A 27953-nucleotide genomic window follows, 5' to 3' on the forward strand; every position below is an offset into this window, starting at 1 on the left:
GATCTGGTTTTATCACATTCTGCATTGGACGTTGAAAATGAGCTTTACTCAGCCAGCAGAGGTCAAAATAAGCAGTAATGCAAACTCAGTCAGAGACATAGATTTTCACTTGCACCTTTCTTAAACATATTTAACAGTGCATGAAATGTTGTCTAAAACAAAAAGAAAATGCTTTTTAGTGGCTGGATCTGGTTTTATCACATTCTGAATTGGACGTTGAAAATTAGCTTTTTTTTTGAGCCAGCAGAGGTCAAAATAAGCAGTAATGCAAACTCAGTCAGAGACATAGATTTTCACTTGCACCTTTCCTAAACATATTTAACAGTGCATGAAATGTTGTCTAAAACTAAAAGAAAATGCATTTTTGTTGCTGGATCTGGTTTTATCACATTCTGAATTGAACGTTGAAAATGAGCTTTTCAGAGCCAGCAGAGGTCAAAATAAGCAGTATGCAAACTCAGTCAGAGACATAGATTTTCACTTGCAACTTGCTTTAACATGTTTAACAGTGCATGAAATGTTGTCTAAAACAAAAAGAATGATGCATTTTAGTAGCTGGATCTGGTTTTATCACATTCTGCATTGGACGTTGAAAATGAGCTTTTCAGAGCCAGCAGAGGTCAAAATAAGCAGTAATGCAAACTCAGTCAGAGACATAGATTTTCACTTGCAACTTTCTTAAACATATTTAACAGTGCATGAAATGTTGTCTAAAACAAAAAGAAAATGCTTTTTAGTGGCTGGATCTGGTTTTATCACATTCTGAATTGAACGTTGAAAATGAGCTTTTCAGATCCAGCAGAAGTCAAAATAAGCGGTAATGCAAACTCAGTCAGAGACATAGATTTTCACTTGCAACTTGCTTTAACATGTTTAACAGTGCATGAAATGTTGTCTAAAACAAAAAGAATGATGCATTTAAGTAGCTGGATCTGGTTTTATCACATTCTGCATTGGACGTTGAAAATGAGCTTTACTCAGCCAGCAGAGGTCAAAATAAGCAGTAATGCAAACTCAGTCAGAGACATAGATTTTTACTTGCACCTTTCTTAAACATATTTAACAGTGCATGAAATGTTGTCTAAAAAAAAGAAAATGCTTTTTAGTGGCTGGATCTTGTTTTATCACATTCTGAATTGAACGTTGAAAATGAGCTTTTCAGAGCCAGCAGAGGTCAAAATAAGCAGTAATGCAAACTCAGTCATAGACATAGATTTTCACTTGCAACTTGCTTTAACAAGTTTAACAGTGCATGAAATGTTGTCTAAAACAAAAAGAATGATGCATTTTAGTAGCTGGATCTGGTTTTATCACATTCTGCATTGGACGTTGAAAATGAGCTTTTCAGAGCCAGCAGAGGTCAAAATAAGCAGTAATGCAAACTCAGTCAGAGACATAGATTTTCACTTGCAACTTTCTTAAACATATTTAACAGTGCATGAAATGTTGTCTAAAACAAAAAGAAAATGCTTTTTAGTGGCTGGATCTGGTTTTATCACATTCTGAATTGGACGTTGAAAATTAGCTTTTTTTTGAGCCAGCAGAGGTGAAAATAAGCAGTAATGCAAACTCAGTCAGAGACATAGATTTTCACTTGCAACTTGCTTTAACAAGTTTAACAGTGCATGAAATGTTGTCTAAAACAAAAAGAATGATGCATTTTAGTGGCTGGATCTGGTTTTATCACATTCTGAATTGATCGTTGAAAATGAGCTTTTCAGAGCCAGCAGAGGTCAAAATAAGCAGTAATGGAAACTCAGTCATAGACATAGATGTTCACTTGCAACTTGCTTTAACATGTTTAACAGTGCAAGAAATGTTGTCTAAAACAAAAAGAATGATGTATTTTAGTAGCTGGATCTGGTTTTATTACATTCTGTATTGGACGTTGAAAATGAGCTTTACTCAGCCAGCAGAGGTCAAAATAAGCAGTAATGCAAACTCAGTCAGGGACATAGATTTTCACTTGCAACTTTCTTAAACATATTTAACAGTGCATGAAATGTTGTCTAAAACAAAAAGAAAATGCTTTTTAGTGGCTAGATCTGGTTTTATCACATTCTGAATTGAACGTTGAAAATGAGCTTTTCAGAGCCAGCAGAGGTCAAAATAAGCAGTAATGCAAACTCAGTCAGAGACATAGATTTTCACTTGCAACTTGCTTTAACATGTTTAACAGTGCATGAAATGTTGTCTAAAACAAAAAGAATGATGCATTTTTGTGGCTGGATCTGGTTTTATCACATTCTGAATTGAACGTTGAAAATGAGCTGTTCTCAGCCAGCAGAGGTCAAAATATGCAGTAATGCAAACTCAGTCAGAGACATAGATTTTCACTTGCAACTTGCTTTAACATGTTTAACAGTGCATGAAATGTTGTCTAAAACAAAAAGAATGATGCATTTTAGTAGCTGGATCTGGTTTTATCACATTCTGCATTGGACGTTGAAAATGAGCTTTACTCAGCCAGCAGAGGTCAAAATAAGCAGTAATGCAAACTCAGTCAGAGACATAGATTTTCACTTGCACCTTTCTTAAACATATTTAACAGTCCATGAAATGTTGTCTAAAACAAAAAGAAAATGCTTTTTAGTGGCTGGATCTGGTTTTATCACATTCTGAATTGAACGTTGAAAATGAGCTTTTCAGAGCCAGCAGAGGTCAAAATAAGCAGTAATGCAAACTCAGTCAGAGACATAGATTTTCACTTGCAACTTGCTTTAACATGTTTAACAGTGCATGAAATGTTGTCTAAAGCAAAAAGAATGATGCAGTTTTGTGGCTGGATCTGGTTTTATCACATTCTGAATTGAACGTTGAAAATGAGCTGTTCTCAGCCAGCAGAGGTCAAAATAAGCAGTAATGCAAACTCAGTCAGAGACATAGATTTTCACTTGCAACTTGCTTTAACATGTTTAACAGTGCATGAAATGTTGTCTAAAACAAAAAGAATGATGCATTTTAGTGGCTGGATCTGGCTTTATCACATTCTGAATTGAACGTTGAAAATGAGCTGTTCTCAGCCAGCAGAGGTCAAAATAAGCAGTAATGCAAACTCAGTCAGAGACATAGATTTTCACTTGCAACTTTCTTAAACATATTTAAAAGTGCATGAAATGTTGTCTAAAACAAAAAGAAAATGCTTTTTAGTGGCTGGATCTGGTTTTATCACATTTAGAATTGAACGTTGAAAATGAGCTTTTCAGAGCCAGCAGAGGTCAAAATAAGCAGTAATGCAAACTCAGTCAGGGACATAGATTTTCAATTGCAACTTGCTTTAACATGTTTAACAGTGCATGAAATGTTGTCTAAAACAAAAAGTATGATGCATTTTTGTGGCTGGATCTGGTTTTATCACATTCTGAATTGAACGTTGAAAATGAGCTGTTCTCAGCCAGTAGAGGTCAAAATAAGCAGTAATGCAAACTCAGTCAGAGACAAGGATTTTCACTTGCAACTTGCTTTAACATGTTTAACAGTGCATGAAATGTTGTCTAAAACAAAAAGAATGATGCATTTTAGTAGCGGGATCTGGTTTTATGACATTCTGCATTGGACGTTGAAAATGAGCTTTTCAGAGCCAGCAGAGGTCAAAATAAGCAGTAATGCAAACTCAGTCAGAGACATAGATTTTCACTTGCAACTTTCTTAAACATATTTAACAGTGCATGAAATGTTGTCTAAAGCAAAAAGAAAATGCTTTTTAGTGGCTGGATCTGGTTTTATCACGTTCTGAATTGAACGTTGAAAATTAGCTTTTCAGAGCCAGCAGAGGTCAAAATAAGCAGTAATGCAAACTCAGTCATAGACATAGATTTTCACTTGCAACTTGCTTTAACAAGTTTAACAGTGCATGAAATGTTGTCTAAAACAAAAAGAATGATGCATTTTAGTGGCTGGATCTGGTTTTATCACATTCTGAATTGAACGTTGAAAATGAGCTGTTCTCACCCAGCAGAGGTCAAAATAAGCAGTAATGCAAACTCAGTCAGAGACATAGATTTTCACTTGCAACTTGCTTTAACATGTTTAACAGTGCATGAAATGTTGTCTAAAACAAAAAGAATGGTGCATTTTAGTAGCTGGATCTGGTTTTATCACATTCTGCATTGGACGTTGAAAATGAGCTTTACTCAGCCAGCAGAGGTCAAAATAAGCAGTAATGCAAACTCAGTCAGAGACATAGATTTTCACTTGCACCTTTCTTAAACATATTTAACAGTGCATGAAATGTTGTCTAAAACAAAAAGAAAATGCTTTTTAGTGGCTGGATCTGGTTTTATCACATTCTGAATTGGACGTTGAAAATTAGCTTTTTTTTTGAGCCAGCAGAGGTCAAAATAAGCAGTAATGCAAACTCAGTCAGAGACATAGATTTTCACTTGCACCTTTCCTAAACATATTTAACAGTGCATGAAATGTTGTCTAAAACTAAAAGAAAATGCATTTTTGTGGCTGGATCTGGTTTTATCACATTCTGAATTGAACGTTGAAAATGAGCTTTTCAGAGCCAGCAGAGGTCAAAATAAGCAGTATGCAAACTCAGTCAGAGACATAGATTTTCACTTGCAACTTGCTTTAACATGTTTAACAGTGCATGAAATGTTGTCTAAAACAAAAAGAATGATGCATTTGTGTGGCTGGATCTGGTTTTATCACATTCTGAATTGAACGTTGAAAATGAGCTGTTCTCAGCCAGCAGAGGTCAAAATAAGCAGTAATGCAAACTCAGTCAGAGACATAGATTTTCACTTGCAACTTGCTTTAACATGTTTAACAGTGCATGAAATGTTGTCTAAAACAAAAAGAATGATGCATTTTTGTGGCTGGATCTGGTTTTATCACATTCTGAATTGAACGTTGAAAATGAGCTGTTCTCAGCCAGCAGAGGTCAAAATAAGCAGTAATGCAAACTCAGTCAGAGACATAGATTTTCACTTGCAACTTTCTTAAACATATTTAACAGTGCATGAAATGTTGTCTAAAACAAAAAGAAAATGCTTTTTAGTGGCTGGATCTGGTTTTATCACATTCTGAATTGAACGTTGAAAATGAGCTTTTCAGAGCTAGCAGAGGTCAAAATAAGCAGTAATGCAAACTCAGTCAGAGACATAGATTTTCACTTGCAACTTGCTTTAACATGTTTAACAGTGCATGAAATGTTGTCTAAAGCAAAAAGAATGATGCATTTTTGTGGCTGGATCTGGTTTTATCACATTCTGAATTGAACGTTGAAAATGAGCTGTTCTCAGCCAGCAAAGGTCAAAATAAGCAGTAATGCAAACTTAGTCAGAGACATAGATTTTCACTTGCAACTTGCTTTAACATGTTTAACAGTGCATGAAATGTTGTCTAAAACAAAAAGAATGATGCATTTTAGTAGCTGGATCTGGTTTTATCACATTCTGCATTGGACGTTGAAAATGAGCTTTACTCAACCAGCAGAGGTCAAAATAAGCAGTAATGCAAACTCAGTCAGAGACATAGATTTTCACTTGCACCTTTCTTAAACATATTTAACAGTGCATGAAATGTTGTCTAAAACAAAAAAAAATGCTTTTTAGTGGCTGGATCTGGTTTTATCATATTCTGAATTGGACGTTGAAAATTAGCTTTTTTTTGAGCCAGCAGAGGTCAAAATAAGCAGTAATGCAAACTCAGTCAGAGACATAGATTTTCACTTGCAACTTGCTTTAACAAGTTTAACAGTGCATGAAATGTTGTCTAAAACAAAAAGAATGATGCATTTTAGTGGCTGGATCTGGTTTTATCACATTCTGAATTGATCGTTGAAAATGAGCTTTTCAGAGCCAGCAGAGGTCAAAATAAGCAGTAATGGAAACTCAGTCATAGACATAGATTTTCACTTGCAACTTGCTTTAACATGTTTAACAGTGTAAGAAATGTTGTCTAAAACAAAAAGAATGATGTATTTTAGTAGCTGGATCTGGTTTTATTACATTCTGTATTGGACGTTGAAAATGAGCTTTACTCAGCCAGCAGAGGTCAAAATAAGCAGTAATGCAAACTCAGTCAGAGACATAGATTTTCACTTGCAACTTTCTTAAACATGTTTAACAGTGCATGAAATGTTGTCTAAAACAAAAAGAATGATGCATTTTTGTGGCTGGATCTGGTTTTATCACATTCTGAATTGAACGTTGAAAATGAGCTGTTCTCAGCCAGCAGAGGTCAAAATAAGCAGTAATGCAAACTCAGTCAGAGACATAGATTTTCACTTGCAACTTTCTTAAACATATTTAACAGTGCATGAAATGTTGTCTAAAACAAAAAGAAAATGCTTTTTAGTGGCTGGATCTGGTTTTATCACATTCTGAATTGAACGTTGAAAATGAGCTTTTCAGAGCTAGCAGAGGTCAAAATAAGTAGTAATGCAAACTCAGTCATACACATAGATTTTCACTTGCAACTTGCTTAAACATGTTTAACAGTGCATGAAATGTTGTCTAAAACAAAAAGAATGATGTATTTTAGTAGCTGGATCTGGTTTTATCACATTCTGTCTTGGACGTTGAAAATGAGCTTTACTCAGCCAACAGAGGTCAAAATAAGCAGTAATGCAAACTCAGTCAGAGACATAGATTTTCACTTGCAACTTGCTTTAACATGTTTAACAGTGCATGAAATGTTGTCTAAAACAAAAAGAATGATGCATTTTAGTAGCTGGATCTGGTTTTATCACATTCTGAATTGAACGTTGAAAATGAGCTTTTCAGAGCCAGCAGAGGTCAAAATAAGCTGTAATGCAAACTCAGTCAGAGACATAGATTTTCACTTGCAACTTTCTTAAACATATTTAACGGTGCATGAAATGTTGTCTAAAACAAAAAGAAAATGCTTTTTAGTGGCTGGATCTGGTTTTATCACATTCTGAATTGGACGTTGAAAATGAGCTTTTCAGAGCCAGCAGAGGTCAAAATAAGCAGTAATGCAAACTCAGTCAGAGACATAGATTTTCACTTGCAACTTGCTTTAACATGTTTAACAGTGCAAGAAATGTTGTCTAAAACAAAAAGAATGATGTATTTTAGTAGCTGGATCTGGTTTTATTACATTCTGTATTGGACGTTGAAAATGAGCTTTACTCAGCCAGCAGAGGTCAAAATAAGCAGTAATGCAAACTCTGTCATAGACATAGATTTTCACTTGCAACTTGCTTTAACATGTTTAACAGTGCATGAAATGTTGTCTAAAACAAAAAGAATGATGCATTTTAGTAGCTGGATCTGGTTTTATCACATTCTGCATTGGACGTTGAAAATGAGCTTTTCAGAGCCAGCAGAGGTCAAAATAAGCAGTAATGCAAACTCAGTCAGAGACATAGATTTTCACTTGCAACTTTCTTAAACATATTTAACAGTGCATGAAATGTTGTCTAAAACAAAAAGAAAATGCTTTTTAGTGGCTGGATCTGGTTTTATCACATTCTGAATTGAACGTTGAAAATGAGCTTTTCAGATCCAGCAGAAGTCAAAATAAGCGGTAATGCAAACTCAGTCAGAGACATAGATTTTCACTTGCAACTTGCTTTAACATGTTTAACAGTGCATGAAATGTTGTCTAAAACAAAAAGAATGATGCATTTAAGTAGCTGGATCTGGTTTTATCACATTCTGCATTGGACGTTGAAAATGAGCTTTACTCAGCCAGCAGAGGTCAAAATAAGCAGTAATGCAAACTCAGTCAGAGACATAGATTTTTACTTGCACCTTTCTTAAACATATTTAACAGTGCATGAAATGTTGTCTAAAAAAAAGAAAATGCTTTTTAGTGGCTGGATCTTGTTTTATCACATTCTGCATTGGACGTTGAAAATGAGCTTTTCAGAGCCAGCAGAGGTCAAAATAAGCAGTAATGCAAACTCAGTCAGAGACATAGATTTTCACTTGCAACTTTCTTAAACATATTTAACAGTGCATGAAATGTTGTCTAAAACAAAAAGAAAATGCTTTTTAGTGGCTGGATCTGGTTTTATCACATTCTGAATTGAGTGTTGAAAATGAGCTTTTCAGATCCAGCAGAGGTCAAAATAAGCAGTAATGCAAACTCAGTCAGAGACATAGATTTTCACTTGCAACTTGCTTTAACATGTTTAACAGTGCATGAAATGTTGTCTAAAACAAAAAGAATGATGCATTTTAGTAGCTGGATCTGGTTTTATCACATTCTGCATTGGACGTTGAAAATGAGCTTTACTCAACCAGCAGAGGTCAAAATAAGCAGTAATGCAAACTCAGTCAGAGACATAGATTTTCACTTGCAACTTTCTTAAACATATTTAACAGTGCATGAAATGTTGTCTAAAACAAAAAGAAAATGCTTTTTAGTGGCTGGATCTGGTTTTATCACATTCTGAATTGGACGTTGAAAATTAGCTTTTTTTTGAGCCAGCAGAGGTGAAAATAAGCAGTAATGCAAACTCAGTCAGAGACATAGATTTTCACTTGCAACTTGCTTTAACAAGTTTAACAGTGCATGAAATGTTGTCTAAAACAAAAAGAATGATGCATTTTAGTGGCTGGATCTGGTTTTATCACATTCTGAATTGATCGTTGAAAATGAGCTTTTCAGAGCCAGCAGAGGTCAAAATAAGCAGTAATGGAAACTCAGTCATAGACATAGATGTTCACTTGCAACTTGCTTTAACATGTTTAACAGTGCAAGAAATGTTGTCTAAAACAAAAAGAATGATGTATTTTAGTAGCTGGATCTGGTTTTATTACATTCTGTATTGGACGTTGAAAATGAGCTTTACTCAGCCAGCAGAGGTCAAAATAAGCAGTAATGCAAACTCTGTCATAGACATAGATTTTCACTTGCAACTTGCTTTAACATGTTTAACAGTGCATGAAATGTTGTCTAAAACAAAAAGAATGATGCATTTTAGTAGCTGGATCTGGTTTTATCACATTCTGCATTGGACGTTGAAAATGAGCTTTTCAGAGCCAGCAGAGGTCAAAACAAGCAGTAATGCAAACTCAGTCAGAGACATAGATTTTCACTTGCAACTTTCTTAAACATATTTAACAGTGCATGAAATGTTGTCTAAAACAAAAAGAAAATGCTTTTTAGTGGCTAGATCTGGTTTTATCACATTCTGAATTGAACGTTGAAAATGAGCTTTTCAGAGCCAGCAGAGGTCAAAATAAGCAGTAATGCAAACTCAGTCAGAGACATAGATTTTCACTTGCAACTTGCTTTAACATGTTTAACAGTGCATGAAATGTTGTCTAAAACAAAAAGAATGATGCATTTTTGTGGCTGGATCTGGTTTTATCACATTCTGAATTGAACGTTGAAAATGAGCTGTTCTCAGCCAGCAGAGGTCAAAATATGCAGTAATGCAAACTCAGTCAGAGACATAGATTTTCACTTGCATTTTGCTTTAACATGTTTAACAGTGCATGAAATGTTGTCTAAAACAAAAAGAATGATGCATTTTAGTAGCTGGATCTGGTTTTATCACATTCTGAATTGAACGTTGAAAATGAGCTTTACTCAGCCAGCAGAGGTCAAAATAAGCAGTAATGCAAACTCATTCAGAGACATAGATTTTCACTTGCACCTTTCTTAAACATATTTAACAGTCCATGAAATGTTGTCTAAAACAAAAAGAAAATGCTTTTTAGTGGCTGGATCTGGTTTTATCACATTCTGAATTGAACGTTGAAAATGAGCTTTTCAGAGCCAGCAGAGGTCAAAATAAGCAGTAATGCAAACTCAGTCAGAGCCATAGATTTTCACTTGCAACTTGCTTTAACATGTTTAACAGTGCATGAAATGTTGTCTAAAGCAAAAAGAATGATGCAGTTTTGTGGCTGGATCTGGTTTTATCACATTCTGAATTGAACGTTGAAAATGAGCTGTTCTCAGCCAGCAGAGGTCAAAATAAGCAGTAATGCAAACTCAGTCAGAGACATAGATTTTCACTTGCAACTTGCTTTAACATGTTTAACAGTGCATGAAATGTTGTCTAAAACAAAAAGAATGATGCATTTTTGTGGCTGGATCTGGTTTTATCACATTCTGAATTGAACGTTGAAAATGAGCTGTTCTCAGCCAGCAGAGGTCAAAATAAGCAGTAATGCAAACTCAGTCAGAGACATAGATTTTCACTTGCAACTTTCTTAAACATATTTAAAAGTGCATGAAATGTTGTCTAAAACAAAAAGAAAATGCTTTTTAGTGGCTGGATCTGGTTTTATCACATTTAGAATTGAACGTTGAAAATGAGCTTTTCAGAGCCAGCAGAGGTCAAAATAAGCAGTAATGCAAACTCAGTCAGGGACATAGATTTTCAATTGCAACTTGCTTTAACATGTTTAACAGTGCATGAAATGTTGTCTAAAACAAAAAGTATGATGCATTTTTGTGGCTGGATCTGGTTTTATCACATTCTGAATTGAACGTTGAAAATGAGCTGTTCTCAGCCAGTAGAGGTCAAAATAAGCAGTAATGCAAACTCAGTCAGAGACAAGGATTTTCACTTGCAACTTGCTTTAACATGTTTAACAGTGCATGAAATGTTGTCTAAAACAAAAAGAATGATGCATTTTAGTAGCTGGATCTGGTTTTATCACATTCTGCATTGGACGTTGAAAATGAGCTTTTCAGAGCCAGCAGAGGTCAAAATAAGCAGTAATGCAAACTCAGTCAGAGACATAGATTTTCACTTGCAACTTTCTTAAACATATTTAACAGTGCATGAAATGTTGTCTAAAGCAAAAAGAAAATGCTTTTTAGTGGCTGGATCTGGTTTTATCACGTTCTGAATTGAAAGTTGAAAATTAGCTTTTCAGAGCCAGCAGAGGTCAAAATAAGCAGTAATGCAAACTCAGTCATAGACATAGATTTTCACTTGCAACTTGCTTTAACAAGTTTAACAGTGCATGAAATGTTGTCTAAAACAAAAAGAATGATGCATTTTAGTGGCTGGATCTGGTTTTATCACATTCTGAATTGAACGTTGAAAATGAGCTGTTCTCACCCAGCAGAGGTCAAAATAAGCAGTAATGCAAACTCAGTCAGAGACATAGATTTTCACTTGCAACTTGCTTTAACATGTTTAACAGTGCATGAAATGTTGTCTAAAACAAAAAGAATGGTGCATTTTAGTAGCTGGATCTGGTTTTATCACATTCTGCATTGGACGTTGAAAATGAGCTTTACTCAGCCAGCAGAGGTCAAAATAAGCAGTAATGCAAACTCAGTCAGAGACATAGATTTTCACTTGCACCTTTCTTAAACATATTTAACAGTGCATGAAATGTTGTCTAAAACAAAAAGAAAATGCTTTTTAGTGGCTGGATCTGGTTTTATCACATTCTGAATTGGACGTTGAAAATTAGCTTTTTTTTGAGCCAGCAGAGGTCAAAATAAGCAGTAATGCAAACTCAGTCAGAGACATAGATTTTCACTTGCACCTTTCCTAAACATATTTAACAGTGCATGAAATGTTGTCTAAAACTAAAAGAAAATGCATTTTTGTGGCTGGATCTGGTTTTATCACATTCTGAATTGAACGTTGAAAATGAGCTTTTCAGAGCCAGCAGAGGTCAAAATAAGCAGTATGCAAACTCAGTCAGAGACATAGATTTTCACTTGCAACTTGCTTTAACATGTTTAACAGTGCATGAAATGTTGTCTAAAACAAAAAGAATGATGCATTTTTGTGGCTGGATCTGGTTTTATCACATTCTGAATTGAACGTTGAAAATGAGCTGTTCTCAGCCAGCAGAGGTCAAAATAAGCAGTAATGCAAACTCAGTCAGAGACATAGATTTTCACTTGCAACTTGCTTTAACATGTTTAACAGTGCATGAAATGTTGTCTAAAACAAAAAGAATGATGCATTTTTGTGGCTGGATCTGGTTTTATCACATTCTGAATTGAACGTTGAAAATGAGCTGTTCTCAGCCAGCAGAGGTCAAAATAAGCAGTAATGCAAACTCAGTCAGAGACATAGATTTTCACTTGCAACTTTCTTAAACATATTTAACAGTGCATGAAATGTTGTCTAAAACAAAAAGAAAATGCTTTTTAGTGGCTGGATCTGGTTTTATCACATTCTGAATTGAACGTTGAAAATGAGCTTTTCAGAGCTAGCAGAGGTCAAAATAAGCAGTAATGCAAACTCAGTCAGAGACATAGATTTTCACTTGCAACTTGCTTTAACATGTTTAACAGTGCATGAAATGTTGTCTAAAGCAAAAAGAATGATGCATTTTTGTGGCTGGATCTGGTTTTATCACATTCTGAATTGAACGTTGAAAATGAGCTGTTCTCAGCCAGCAAAGGTCAAAATAAGCAGTAATGCAAACTCAGTCAGAGACATAGATTTTCACTTGCAACTTGCTTTAACATGTTTAACAGTGCATGAAATGTTGTCTAAAACAAAAAGAATGATGCAGTTTTGTGGCTGGATCTGGTTTTATCACATTCTGAATTGAACGTTGAAAATGAGCTGTTCTAAGCCAGCAGAGGTCAAAATAAGCTGTAATGCAAACTCAGTCAGAGACATAGATTTTCACTTGCTACTTGCTTTAACATGTTTAACAGTGCATGAAATGTTGTCTAAAACAAAAAGAATGATGCATTTTAGTAGCTGGATCTGGTTTTATCACATTCTGCATTGGACGTTGAAAATGAGCTTTACTCAACCAGCAGAGGTCAAAATAAGCAGTAATGCAAACTCAGTCAGAGACATAGATTTTCACTTGCACCTTTCTTAAACATATTTAACAGTGCATGAAATGTTGTCTAAAACAAAAAGAAAATGCTTTTTAGTGGCTGGATCTGGTTTTATCACATTCTGAATTGGACGTTGAAAATTAGCTTTTTTTTGAGCCAGCATAGGTCAAAATAAGCAGTAATGCAAACTCAGTCAGAGACATAGATTTTCACTTGCAACTTGCTTTAACAAGTTTAACAGTGCATGAAATGTTGTCTAAAACAAAAAGAATGATGCATTTTAGTGGCTGGATCTGGTTTTATCACATTCTGAATTGATCGTTGAAAATGAGCTTTTCAGAGCCAGCAGAGGTCAAAATAAGCAGTAATGGAAACTCAGTCATAGACATAGATTTTCACTTGCAACTTGCTTTAACATGTTTAACAGTGTAAGAAATGTTGTCTAAAACAAAAAGAATGATGTATTTTAGTAGCTGGATCTGGTTTTATTACATTCTGTATTGGACGTTGAAAATGAGCTTTACTCAGCCAGCAGAGGTCAAAATAAGCAGTAATGCAAACTCAGTCAGAGACATAGATTTTCACTTGCAACTTTCTTAAACATGTTTAACAGTGCATGAAATGTTGTCTAAAACAAAAAGAATGATGCATTTTTGTGGCTGGATCTGGTTTTATCACATTCTGAATTGAACGTTGAAAATGAGCTGTTCTCAGCCAGCAGAGGTCAAAATAAGCAGTAATGCAAACTCAGTCAGAGACATAGATTTTCACTTGCAACTTTCTTAAACATATTTAACAGTGCATGAAATGTTGTCTAAAACAAAAAGAAAATGCTTTTTAGTGGCTGGATCTGGTTTTATCACATTCTGAATTGAACGTTGAAAATGAGCTTTTCAGAGCTAGCAGAGGTCAAAATAAGTAGTAATGCAAACTCAGTCATACACATAGATTTTCACTTGCAACTTGCTTAAACATGTTTAACAGTGCATGAAATGTTGTCTAAAACAAAAAGAATGATGTATTTTAGTAGCTGGATCTGGTTTTATCACATTCTGTCTTGGACGTTGAAAATGAGCTTTACTCAGCCAACAGAGGTCAAAATAAGCAGTAATGCAAACTCAGTCAGAGACATAGATTTTCACTTGCAACTTGCTTTAACATGTTTAACAGTGCATGAAATGTTGTCTAAAACAAAAAGAATGATGCATTTTAGTAGCTGGATCTGGTTTTATCACATTCTGAATTGAACGTTGAAAATGAGCTTTTCAGAGCCAGCAGAGGTCAAAATAAGCTGTAATGCAAACTCAGTCAGAGACATAGATTTTCACTTGCAACTTTCTTAAACATATTTAACAGTGCATGAAATGTTGTCTAAAGCAAAAAGAAAATGCTTTTTAGTGGCTGGATCTGGTTTTATCACGTTCTGAATTGAACGTTGAAAATTAGCTTTTCAGAGCCAGCAGAGGTCAAAATAAGCAGTAATGCAAACTCAGTCATAGACATAGATTTTCACTTGCAACTTGCTTTAACAAGTTTAACAGTGCATGAAATGTTGTCTAAAACAAAAAGAATGATGCATTTTAGTGGCTGGATCTGGTTTTATCACATTCTGAATTGAACGTTGAAAATGAGCTGTTCTCAGCCAGCAGAGGTCAAAATAAGCAGTAATGCAAACTCAGTCAGAGACATAGATTTTCACTTGCAACTTGCTTTAACATGTTTAACAGTGCATGAAATGTTGTCTAAAACAAAAAGAATGATGCATTTTAGTAGCTGGATCTGGTTTTATCACATTCTACATTGGACGTTGAAAATGAGCTTTACTCAGCCAGCAGAGGTCAAAATAAGCAGTAATGCAAACTCAGTCAGAGACATAGATTTTCACTTGCACCTTTCTTAAACATATTTAACAGTGCATGAAATGTTGTCTAAAACAAAAAGAAAATGCTTTTTAGTGGCTGGATCTGGTTTTATCACATTCTGAATTGGACGTTAAAAATGAGCTTTTCAGAGCCAGCAGAGGTCAAAATAAGCAGTAATGCAAACTCAGTCAGAGACATAGATTTTCACTTGCAACTTGCTTTAACATGTTTAACAGTGCATGAAATGTTGTCTAAAACAAAAAGAATGGTGCAGTTTTGTGGCTGGATCTGGTTTTATCACATTCTGAATTGAACGTTGAAAATGAGCTGTTCTCAGCCAGCAGAGGTCAAAATAAGCAGTAATGCAAACTCAGTCAGAGACATAGATTTTCACTTGCAACTTGCTTTAACATGTTTAACAGTGCATGAAATGTTGTCTAAAACAAAAAGAATGATGCATTTTTGTGGCTGTATCTGGTTTTATCACATTCTGAATTGAACGTTGAAAATGAGCTGTTCTCAGCCAGCAGAGGTCAAAATAAGCAGTAATGCAAACTCAGTCAGAGACATAGATTTTCACTTGCAACTTTCTTAAACATATTTAACAGTGCATGAAATGTTGTCTAAAACAAAAAGAATGATGCATTTTTGTGGCTGGATCTGGTTTTATCACATTCTGAATTGAACGTTGAAAATGAGCTGTTCTCAGCCAGCAGAGGTCAAAATAAGCAGTAATGCAAACTCAGTCAGAGACATAGATTTTCACTTGCAACTTGCTTTAACATGTTTAACAGTGCATGAAATGTTGTCTAAAACAAAAAGAATGATGCATTTTTGTGGCTGGATCTGGTTTTATCACGTTCTGAATTGAACGTTGAAAATTAGCTTTTCAGAGCCAGCAGAGGTCAAAATAAGCAGTAATGCAAACTCAGTCATAGACATAGATTTTCACTTGCAACTTGCTTTAACAAGTTTATCAGTGCATGAAATGTTGTCTAAAACAAAAAGAATGATGCATTTTAGTGGCTGGATCTGGTTTTATCACATTCTGAATTGAACGTTGAAAATGAGCTGTTCTCAGCCAGCAGAGGTCAAAATAAGCAGTAATGCAAACTCAGTCAGAGACATAGATTTTCACTTGCAACTTGCTTTAACATGTTTAACAGTGCATGAAATGTTGTCTAAAACAAAAAGAATGATGCAGTTTTGTGGCTGGGTCTGGTTTTATCACATTCTGAATTGAACTTTGAAAATGAGTTGTTCTCAGCCAGTAGAGGTCAAAATAAGCAGTAATGCAAACTCAGTCAGAGACATAGATTTTCACTTGCAACTTGCTTTAACAAGTTTAACAGTGCATGAAATGTTGTCTAAAACAAAAAGAATGATGCATTTTAGTGGCTGGATCTGGTTTTATCACATTCTGAATTGATCGTTGAAAATGAGCTTTTCAGAGCCAGCAGAGGTCAAAATAAGCAGTAATGGAAACTCAGTCATAGACATAGATTTTCACTTGCAACTTGTTTTAACATGTTTAACAGTGCAAGAAATGTTGTCTAAAACAAAAAGAATGATGTATTTTAGTAGCTGGATCTGGTTTTATTACATTCTGTATTGGACGTTGAAAATGAGCTTTACTCAGCCAGCAGAGGTCAAAATAAGCAGTAATGCAAGCTCTGTCATAGACATAGATTTTCACTTGCAACTTGCTTTAACATGTTTAACAGTGCATGAAATGTTGTCTAAAACAAATAGAATGATGCATTTTAGTAGCTGGATCTGGTTTTATCACATTCTGCATTGAACGTTGAAAATGAGCTTTTCAGAGCCAGCAGAGGTCAAAACAAGCAGTAATGCAAACTCAGTCAGAGACATAAATTTTCACTTGCAACTTTCTTAAACATATTTAACAGTGCATGAAATGTTGTCTAAAACAAAAAGAAAATGCTTTTTAGTGGCTAGATCTGGTTTTATCACATTCTGAATTGAACGTTGAAAACGTCTCGGGTTACGTATGTAACCATAGTTCCCCGAGAGGGAACGAGACACTGCGTCTAACCAGAACGCTAGGGGGAACACCTCTTTTATACGCGTCTTGAAGCACATGTGAAATCAATCTAATGTAATTAAGCAGGTGTCGTCAGACCAGAGAGTATAAAAGCCTGTACTGAGCATTCAGTATCAACTTCTTTGCTTTCAAGAAGCACGCACGTGAAAATACACCCTCTTTCTGTGATCTTTCATTACTGATTTGCATACACAAAATACAAAAAAACTGACAACTTACTTTTTTATTTTGGTATGGCAGAGAAAAACTTTAAACGTTGTGTGCCTCCATGCCCTCGCTTTATTACGGCTGGTGACTCACATGATTTGTGTTTAGAGTGTTTGGGAGAAGAGCATGCCCTGGTAGCATTTGAGAATGCTGACTGTGGACACTGTGACGTTCTCTCCCGTAAAGAGCTGCGCAGTCGGAGAGAGTTCTTTAATAAAGCTCCCGTGGCGCACGCTCCTCGCGGTTCGGGTCCCGCTCGTGCTGAGGCTGAGCGTCGACTTCGGTCGTGGGGTTCGCAGCTAGATCTGGCGGATGAGATGGAGACGGACTCTGTCCTTTCTCTCTCTGGATCCGTGAGATCTAATCCTCCTTCGGGAGCGTCAGAAGCACGCTCTGCGGTTTCTTCTGCGCCTCGTGAGAGGGCGGCGTCCTCCGTTTCCGAGGAAACCGAGGCGCCGCAGCAACAAATAAAAAGAGGGTCGGGGAATCTGCCGCCCCAGTCAGCGGAATATGAGGAGTTAGTGGAGGTGATTTCACGTGCTGCTGACCGGTTCGATGTAATAGATTGGCAGCCAGCACGTGAGCAGCAGCAGCTGCGTCTGACAGGAATGCTGGATGAGAGAGAATTACCCAGCAGAGTAGATCCTCCACTAAGGGACCTCCCCTTTTGTCCCGAGCTACATGATGCGGTTTCTAAATCATGGAAAAATCCGTATTCAGCATGGTTAATGACACCAAAAACAGCTATTTATTCAGCAGTTCGTGGGCTAGGGGAAAAGGCATGTACAGTAATGCCAATGATAGAAGAGGACTTAGCGTGTCATCGTCGTTCAGATCTAAAATCTGCAAGGGTCCCTCCTTTGTTGTCGAGACCATTAAGATTAACATCGGGTCTAGTCAGTAAAGCATATATGACGGCTGGTCAGTCTGTTGGATGCCTGCACACCATGTCAGTGCTGCAGGCATATCAGGCTGACCTAATTAAAGAGTGCCTAGATGGTGGGGGAGCAACACCCGAACAGCTTCGAGAAGCTCTTCGGGCGTCAGATCTAGCTTTAAGAGCTACTAAAGAGGCAGCCTCTAGTTTGGGGCGATCTATGGCTACCCTGGTGGCTACTGAGCGGCACCTCTGGCTGACACAAGCAGAAGTGTCAGAAACCGATAGAGCTATTCTTATGGACGCTCCAATATCGAGCTCAGGGCTCTTCGGTGACGCCGTTGATCGCGTCGCCGAATCCCTCGACAGAGTTAAAAAACGCTCTAGCTCCCTCGGGGACTTTCTTCCCCCAAGATCAAAAAGTCTGGGCCAGCCGTCAACCAGCTCCTCATATCATGAAGTTCAAAGGATAAAACAAAGTCCTGACGTGTTGGGAGTCAGGCTTTCCAGGGCCCCCCCTGGACGCCGAGAGCACCATTCAGCGCTCTCACTTAACCAGGGTCCGCGGAGAAAGGGAGAGACCACCTCACCACGTATGCTGGTGGGGGGCTCTGTGTCTCCCGGGGTGGGCGTTCCTCAGTGTCTGAGGGCATTGGGGGCCCCACCCCCTCTGCAGGGGGGTCAAAGAACAACCAGAGGCCAGTCTCGAGAGGCTGGTACCCCTAGCACATTTTTTGGCAGCGTGGAAACACCTGCCGATGGTGTCCCAGTGGGTCCTGTTCACAGTAGAACACGGCTACAAAATACAGTTTTGTGCACGCCCACCTCGCTTCAACGGTATTGCACCCACCATAGTGAAGCCAGAACAGGCTCTGGTTATGGAACAGGAAGTACTGGCCTTATTAATAAAAGGCGCAATAGAGCGTGTTCTCCCACTCGACAAAGAGTCAGGGTTTTACAGCCGGTATTTTATAGTTCCCAAAAAGGATGGGGGATTGCGTCCCATATTAGATCTGAGAAATCTAAATCGGTCCGTCGAGGCCCTCAGGTTCAGGATGTTAACCATCAAAAACGTGGTGTCACAAATTCAGTCCGAGGACTGGTTTGTGACGATAGACCTGAAAGACGCATACTTCCATATTTCCATCCTTCCCCAACACAGGAAATACCTGAGGTTCGCTTGCGGGGGCGAAGCGTTCCAGTATCGGGTTCTTCCATTCGGCCTAGCTCTGTCACCTCGAACCTTTACCAAAATAGTCGAAGCGGCACTAGCTCCACTTCGTATGCAGGGGATACGTATCCTAAACTGCATAGACGATTGGCTAATTCTAGCTCAGACTCAAGATATGGCAGTTCGGCATCGAGATGTCGTTCTCACCCATATCAGAAGGTTGGGGTTTCGGTTAAACACCGCAAGAAGTGTGCTTGTTCCAGCCAGGACGACCATTTCTTTAGGTGTGCTATGGGACTCCATGACGATGCGAGCACGTCTGTCCCCGCCATGAATCGAATCGATTCAGTCAACCGTACACAGAGTCAAACTAGGCCAGTTCATCACTGTGAAACACTTTCAGAGGTTGTTGGGTCTCAGGGCAGCAGCAGCCAGCTTGATTCCGTTCGGTCTGCTGTACATGAGACCCCTGCAGTGGTGGCTCAAATCCAGGGGGTTTTCCCTCAAGGGGAATCCTTTCCGCATGATCAAGGTCTCGCGGCACTGCCTTCGAGCCTTAAGTATGTGGAAAATACCCTGGTTCCTGTCCCAGAGCCCAGTGTTGGGGGCTGTCTGTCATCGCGTCATGCCTATGACAAATGCTTCTCTGACGGGCTAGGGAGCAACGGGCTTGATCCGCATGATCAAGGTCTCGCGGCGCTGCCTTCGAGCCTTAAGTATGTGGAAAATGCCCTAGTATCTGTCCCAGGGCCTAGTGTTGGGGGCTGTCTGTCATCGCGTCATGCTTATGACAGATGCTTCTCTAACGGGCTGGGGAGCAACCCTGAGGGGGCTTCCCGCAGCGGGACGATGGGGAGAACATCATCGTTACTGGCACATAAACTGCCTGGAGATGATGGCCGTGTTTCTGGCCTTAAAACACTTTCTCCCAGATCTAAGGGGCCATCATGTTTTAGTCTGCACGAACAACACATTGGTGGTCGCTTACATCAACCAGCAGGGGGGTCTGAAGTCTCGAATGCTATGCAAACTAGCACATCGGATCCTCCTGTGGGCCCAGAACAAAATTCTGTCCATCAGGGCAATGTATGTCCCGGGCCATCTGAACATGGGAGCAGATCTCCTGTCGAGGCAGGGGGTGAGATCCAGGGAATGGAAACTTCTTCACCCCGAGGTGGTGGAGTCCATTTGGGAAAGATTAAGGAAAGCGCAGGTAGACCTGTTTGCTTCCCAAGAGACCACGCATTGCATACTATGAGTTTCTCTCTCGCATCCAGCCCCTCCGTGACTGGTTGCCATGGTTCAGACATAGCCGAGGCTACGTCTGTATGCTTTTCCCCTGATCGCTCTGCTCCCAGGAGTCCTGGAGAGGGTCCGTCAAGACTGAGTACGGTTATTGCTGGTAGCCCCGGTTTGGCCTACCAGGATTTGGTTTTCGGACCTCATAGCCCTGCTGGCGGGTCTCTCGTGGGAGATCCCCATCAGCAGGGACCTTCTGTCCCAGGGGGGAGGAATGATACTTCATCCCCTACCCGACCTGTGGAAACTGTGGGTGTGGCCTCTGAGGGGGCCCACCTCATAGAGTATGGACTGTCAACCGAGGTTGCTCAGACCATTCTAAGCTCCAGGGCTCCCTCCACAAGGAAGCTTTATGCCCTAAAATGGGCTCTCTTTTCAGCTTGGTGCAGAGAACACCAGCTGAACCCAGTCAGCTGCCAGGTAGCCTCAGTGCTGGAATTTCTCCAAGATCGCCTGTCTGCTGGGTTAGCTGCATCCACTCTGAGAGTGTACGTGTCAGCTATAGCGGCCTACCGTTCTCCCCTAGATGATGAGTCACTAGGACAGGATCCGCTAATTCGTCGCTTCCTTCGTGGAGCCATAAGGCTAAGGCCTGTCAGCACACACAGGGTACCGACATGGGATTTAACATTGGTGCTCGAGGGCATCTCTGTTCCCCCATTTGAGCCACTGCAGGAGGCGTCAGATAAGTTTCTGACACTAAAAACAGCTTTCTTATTAGCTATTTCTTCCTTAAAAAGGGTTGGTGACCTCCAGGCTTTGTCGGTTGCACCTTCATTTCTGGAGTTTGCTCCAGGCATGTCCAAAGCCTTTCTTTATCCCAGACCGGGGTACGTGCCTAAGGTGCCCACTCATGTGGCGAGACCTGCTGTGCTACAGGCCTTTAACCCGCCCCCATTTCAGTCGTCGGACCAAGAGAAGTTAAACTTACTCTGCCCAGTTAGAGCTCTGAATACATATGTTAACCGGGTTATCAACTGGAGAAAGAGTGAACAGTTACTGGTCTGCTTCGGACCCTCAAAAAGGGGGAGTCCGGCAAATAAGCAGACAATAAGTAATTGGATAGTTGAGACTATCTCATTTACCTATCAGGCTGCTGGACGCCCTGCACCTAAATTTGTTAAGGCCCACTCCACAAGGGCTGTCGGGGCCTCCAAAGCTTCTATTTCGGGCTCAGCCCTTTCTGACATTTGTTTGGCGGCAGGATGGTCGACTCCGCATACATTTGTGCGTCACTATCAACTCGATGTAGACCCCTCACCAGGGTCCTCTATTCTCACTGCGTAGTGTGCGTTCACAGTCAGCAGTGAGTCTGGCCTAGTGGGTATTGCGTTCCCCTAGCGTTCTGGTTAGACGCAGTGTTGAAGTTCCCTAGAAGGGGAACGTCTCGGGTTACGTATGTAACCATAGTTCCCCGAGAGGGAACGAGACACTGCGTATTCCGCCATACTCTCTTCTGCCTGTTACTTCTTTCAAGCAAATTCGAAGTTGATACTGAATGCTCAGTACAGGCTTTTATACTCTCTGGTCTGACGACACCTGCTTAATTACATTAGATTGATTTCACATGTGCTTCAAGACGCGTATAAAAGAGGTGTTCCCCTAGCGTTCTGGTTAGACGCAGTGTTGAAGTTCCCTAGAAGGGGAATGAGCTTTTCAGAGCCAGCAGAGGTCAAAATAAGCAGTAATGCAAACTCAGTCAGAGACATAGATTTTCACTTGCAACTTGCTTTAACGTGTTTAACAGTGCATGAAATGTTGTCTAAAACAAAAAGAATGATGCATTTTAGTAGCTGGATCTGGTTTTATCACATTCTGCATTGGACGTTGAAAATGAGCTTTACTCAGCCAGCAGAGGTCAAAATAAGCAGTAATGCAAACTCAGTCAGAGACATAGATTTTCACTTGCACCTTTCTTAAACATATTTAACAGTCCATGAAATGTTGTCTAAAACAAAAAGAAAATGCTTTTTAGTGGCTGGATCTGGTTTTATCACATTCTGAATTGAACGTTGAAAATGAGCTTTTCAGAGCCAGCAGAGGTCAAAATAAGCAGTAATGCAAACTCAGTCAGAGACATAGATTTTCACTTGCAACTTGCTTTAACATGTTTAACAGTGCATGAAATGTTGTCTAAAACAAAAAGAATGATGCAGTTTTGTGGCTGGATCTGGTTTTATCACATTCTGAATTGAACGTTGAAAATGAGCTGTTCTCAGCCAGCAGAGGTCAAAATAAGCAGTAATGCAAACTCAGTCAGAGACATAGATTTTCACTTGCAACTTGCTTTAACATGTTTAACAGTGCATGAAATGTTGTCTAAAACAAAAAGAATGATGCATTTTTGTGGCTGGATCTGGTTTTATCACATTCTGAATTGAACGTTGAAAATGAGCTGTTCTCAGCCAGCAGAGGTCAAAATAAGCAGTAATGCAAACTCAGTCAGAGACATAGATTTTCACTTGCAACTTTCTTAAACATATTTAACAGTGCATGAAATGTTGTCTAAAACAAAAAGAAAATGCTTTTTAGTGGCTGGATCTGGTTTTATCACATTTTAAATTGAACATTGAAAATGAGCTTTTCAGAGCCAGCAGAGGTCAAAATAAGCAGTAATGCAAACTCAGTCAGGGACATAGATTTTCAATTGCAACTTGCTTTAACATGTTTAACAGTGCATGAAATGTTGTCTAAAACAAAAAGTATGATGCATTTTTGTGGCTGGATCTGGTTTTATCACATTCTGAATTGAACGTTGAAAATGAGCTGTTCTCAGCCAGTAGAGGTCAAAATAAGCAGTAATGCAAACTCAGTCAGAGACAAGGATTTTCACTTGCAACTTGCTTTAACATGTTTAACAGTGCATGAAATGTTGTCTAAAACAAAAAGAATGATGCATTTTAGTAGCTGGATCTAGTTTTATCACATTCTGCATTGGACGTTGAAAATGAGCTTTTCAGAGCCAGCAGAGGTCAAAATAAGCAGTAATGCAAACTCAGTCAGAGACATAGATTTTCACTTGCAACTTTTTTAAACATATTTAACAGTGCATGAAATGTTGTCTAAAACAAAAAGAAAATGCTTTTTAGTGGCTGGATCTGGTTTTATCACATTCTGAATTGAACATTGAAAATGAGCTTTTCAGAGCCAGCAGAGGTCAAAATAAGCAGTAATGCAAACTCAGTCAGAGACATAGATTTTCACTTGCAACTTGCTTTAAAATGTTTAACAGTGCATGAAATGTTGTCTAAAACAAAAAGAATGATGCATTTTTGTGGCTGAATCTGGTTTTATCACATTCTGAATTGAACGTTGAAAATGAGCTGTTCTCAGCCAGCAGAGGTCAAAATAAGCAGTAATGCAAACTCAGTCAGAGACATAGATTTTCACTTGCAACTTTCTTAAACATATTTAACAGTGCATGAAATGTTGTCTAAAACAAAAAGAAAATGCTTTTTAGTGGCTGGATCTGGTTTTATCACATTCTGAATTGGACGTTGAAAATTAGCTTTTTTTTTGAGCCAGCAGAGGTCAAAATAAGCAGTAATGCAAACTCAGTCAGAGACATAGATTTTCACTTGCACCTTTCTTAAACATATTTAACAGTGCATGAAATGTTGTCTAAAACTAAAAGAAAATGCATTTTTGTGGCTGGATCTGGTTTTATCACATTCTGAATTGAACGTTGAAAATGAGCTTTTCAGAGCCAGCAGAGGTCAAAATAAGCAGTAATGCAAACTCAGTCATAGACATAGATTTTCACTTGCAACTTGCTTTAACAAGTTTAACAGTGCATGAAATGTTGTCTAAAACAAAAAGAATGATGCATTTTTGTGGCTGGATCTGGTTTTATCACATTCTGAATTGAACGTTGAAAATGAGCTGTTCTCAGCCAGCAGAGGTCAAAATAAGCAGTAATGCAAACTCAGTCAAAGACATAGATTTTCACTTGCAACTTGCTTTAACATGTTTAACAGTGCATGAAATGTTGTCTAAAACAAAAAGAATGATGCATTTTAGTAGCTGGATCTGGTTTTATCACATTCTGCATTGGACGTTGAAAATGAGCTTTACTCAGCCAGCAGAGGTCAAAATAAGCAGTAATGCAAACTCAGTCAGAGACATAGATTTTCACTTGCACCTTTCTTAAACATATTTAACAGTGCATGAAATGTTGTCTAAAACAAAAAGAAAATGCTTTTTAGTGGCTGGATCTGGTTTTATCACATTCTGAATTGGACGTTGAAAATTAGCTTTTTTTTTTGAGCCAGCAGAGGTCAAAATAAGCAGTAATGCAAACTCAGTCAGAGACATAGATTTTCACTTGCAACTTTTTTAAACATATTTAACAGTGCATGAAATGTTGTCTAAAACAAAAAGAAAATGCTTTTTAGTGGCTGGATCTGGTTTTATCACATTCTGAATTGAACGTTGAAAATGAGCTTTTCAGAGCCAGCAGAGGTCAAAATAAGCAGTAATGCAAACTCAGTCAGAGACATAGATTTTCACTTGCAACTTGCTTTAACATGTTTAACAGTGCATGAAATGTTGTCTAAAACAAAAAGAATGATGCATTTTTGTGGCTGGATCTGGTTTTATCACATTCTGAATTGAACGTTGAAAATGAGCTGTTCTCAGCCAGCAGAGGTCAAAATAAGCAGTAATGCAAACTCAGTCAGAGACATAGATTTTCACTTGCAACTTGCTTTAACATGTTTAACAGTGCATGAAATGTTGTCTAAAACAAAAAGAATGATGCATTTTAGTAGCTGGATCTGGTTTTATCACATTCTGCATTGGACGTTGAAAATGAGCTTTACTCAGCCAGCAGAGGTCAAAATAAGCAGTAATGCAAACTCAGTCAGAGACATAGATTTTCACTTGCAACTTTCTTAAACATATTTAACAGTGCATGAAATGTTGTCTAAAACAAAAAGAAAATGCTTTTTAGTGGCTGGATATGGTTTTATCACATTCTGAATTGAACGTTGAAAATGAGCTTTTCAGAGCCAGCAGAGGTCAAAATAAGCAGTAATGCAAACTCAGTCAGAGACATAGATTTTCACTTGCAACTTTCTTAAACATATTTAACAGTGCATGAAATGTTGTCTAAAACTAAAAGAAAATGCATTTTTGTGGCTGGATCTGGTTTTATCACATTCTGAATTGAACGTTGAAAATGAGCTGTTCTCAGCCAGGAGAGGTCAAAATAAGCAGTAATGCAAACTCAGTCAGAGACATAGATTTTCACTTGCAACTTTCTTAAACATATTTAACAGTGCATGAAATGTTGTCTAAAACAAAAAGAAAATGCTTTTTAGTGGCTGGATCTGGTTTTATCACATTTTGAATTGAACGTTGAAAATGAGCTTTTCAGAGCCAGCAGAGGTCAAAATAAGCAGTAATGCAAACTCAGTCAGGGACATAGATTTTCAATTGCAACTCACTTTAACATGTTTAACAGTGCATGAAATGTTGTCTAAAACAAAAAGTATGATGCATTTTTGTGGCTGGATCTGGTTTTATCACATTCTGAATTGAACGTTGAAAATGAGCTGTTCTCAGCCAGTAGAGGTCAAAATAAGCAGTAATGCAAACTCAGTCAGAGACAAGGATTTTCACTTGCAACTTGCTTTAACATGTTTAACAGTGCATGAAATGTTGTCTAAAACAAAAAGAATGATGCATTTTAGTAGCTGGATCTGGTTTTATCACATTCTGCATTGGACGTTGAAAATGAGCTTTTCAGAGCCAGCAGAGGTCAAAATAAGCAGTAATGCAAACTCAGTCAGAGACATAGATTTTCACTTGCAACTTTTTTAAACATATTTAACAGTGCATGAAATGTTGTCTAAAACAAAAAGAAAATGCTTTTTAGTGGCTGGATCTGGTTTTATCACATTCTGAATTGAACGTTGAAAATGAGCTTTTCAGAGCCAGCAGAGGTCAAAATAAGCAGTAATGCAAACTCAGTCAGAGACATAGATTTTCACTTGCAACTTGCTTTAACATGTTTAACAGTGCATGAAATGTTGTCTAAAACAAAAAGAATGATGCATTTTAGTGGCTGGATCTGGTTTTATCACATTCTGAATTGAACGTTGAAAATGAGCTGTTCTCAGCCAGCAGAGGTCAAAATAAGCAGTAATGCAAACTCAGTCAGAGACATAGATTTTCACTTGCAACTTGCTTTAACATTTTTAACAGTGCATGAAATGTTGTCTAAAACAAAAAGAATGATGCATTTTAGTAGCTGGATCTGGTTTTATCACATTCTGCATTGGACGTTGAAAATGAGCTTTACTCAGCCAGCAGAGGTCAAAATAAGCAGTAATGCAAACTCAGTCAGAGACATAGATTTTCACTTGCAACTTTCTTAAACATATTTAACAGTGCATGAAATGTTGTCTAAAACAAAAAGAAAATGCTTTTTAGTGGCTGGATCTGGTTTTATCACATTCTGAATTGAACGTTGAAAATGAGCTTTTCAGAGCCAGCAGAGGTCAAAATAAGCAGTAATGCAAACTCAGTCAGAGACATAGATTTTCACTTGCAACTTTCTTAAACATATTTAACAGTGCATGAAATGTTGTCTAAAGCAAAAAGAAAATGCTTTTTAGTGGCTGGATCTGGTTTTATCACGTTCTGAATTGAACGTTGAAAATTAGCTTTTCAGAGCCAGCAGAGGTCAAAATAAGCAATAATGCAAACTCAGTCATAGACATAGATTTTCACTTGCAACTTGCTTTAACAAGTTTAACAGTGCATGAAATGTTGTCTAAAACAAAAAGAATGATGCATTTTAGTGGCTGGATCTGATTTTATCACTTTCTGAATTGAACGTTGAAAATGAGCTGTTCTCAGCCAGCAGAGGTCAAAATAAGCAGTAATGCAAACTCAGTCAGAGACATAGATTTTCACTTGCAACTTGCTTTAACATGTTTAACAGTGCATGAAATGTTGTCTAAAACAAAAAGAAAATGCTTTTTAGTGGCTGGATCTGGTTTTATCACATTCTGAATTGGACGTTGAAAATTAGCTTTTTTTTTTGAGCCAGCAGAGGTCAAAATAAGCAGTAATGCAAACTCAGTCAGAGACATAGATTTTCACTTGCACCTTTCTTAAACATATTTAACAGTGCATGAAATGTTGTCTAAAACTAAAAGAAAATGCATTTTTGTGGCTGGATCTGGTTTTATCACATTCTGAATTGAACGTTGAAAATGAGCTTTTCAGAGCCAGCAGAGGTCAAAATAAGCAGTAATGCAAACTCAGTCAGAGACATAGATTTTTACTTGCAACTTGCTTTAACATGTTTAACAGTGCATGAAATGTTGTCTAAAACAAAAAGAATGATGCATTTTTGTGGCTGGATCTGGTTTTATCACATTCTGAATTGAACGTTGAAAATGAGCTGTTATCAGCCAGCAGAGGTCAAAATAAGCAGTAATGCAAACTCAGTCAGAGACATAGATTTTCACTTGCAACTTTCTTAAACATATTTAACAGTGCATGAAATGTTGTCTAAAACAAAAAGAAAATGCTTTTTAGTGGCTGGATCTGGTTTTATCACATTCTGAATTGAACGTTGAAAATGAGCTTTTCAGAGCTAGCAGAGGTCAAAATAAGCAGTAATGCAAACTCAGTCAGAGACATAGATTTTCACTTGCAACTTGCTTTAACATGTTTAACAGTGCATGAAATGTTGTCTAAAACAAAAAGAATGATGCATTTTTGTGGCTGGATCTGGTTTTATCACAT

Source organism: Danio rerio, chromosome 5 (genome assembly GCF_049306965.1).
Source record: "Danio rerio strain Tuebingen ecotype United States chromosome 5, GRCz12tu, whole genome shotgun sequence".
Taxonomy (NCBI): domain Eukaryota; kingdom Metazoa; phylum Chordata; class Actinopteri; order Cypriniformes; family Danionidae; genus Danio; species Danio rerio.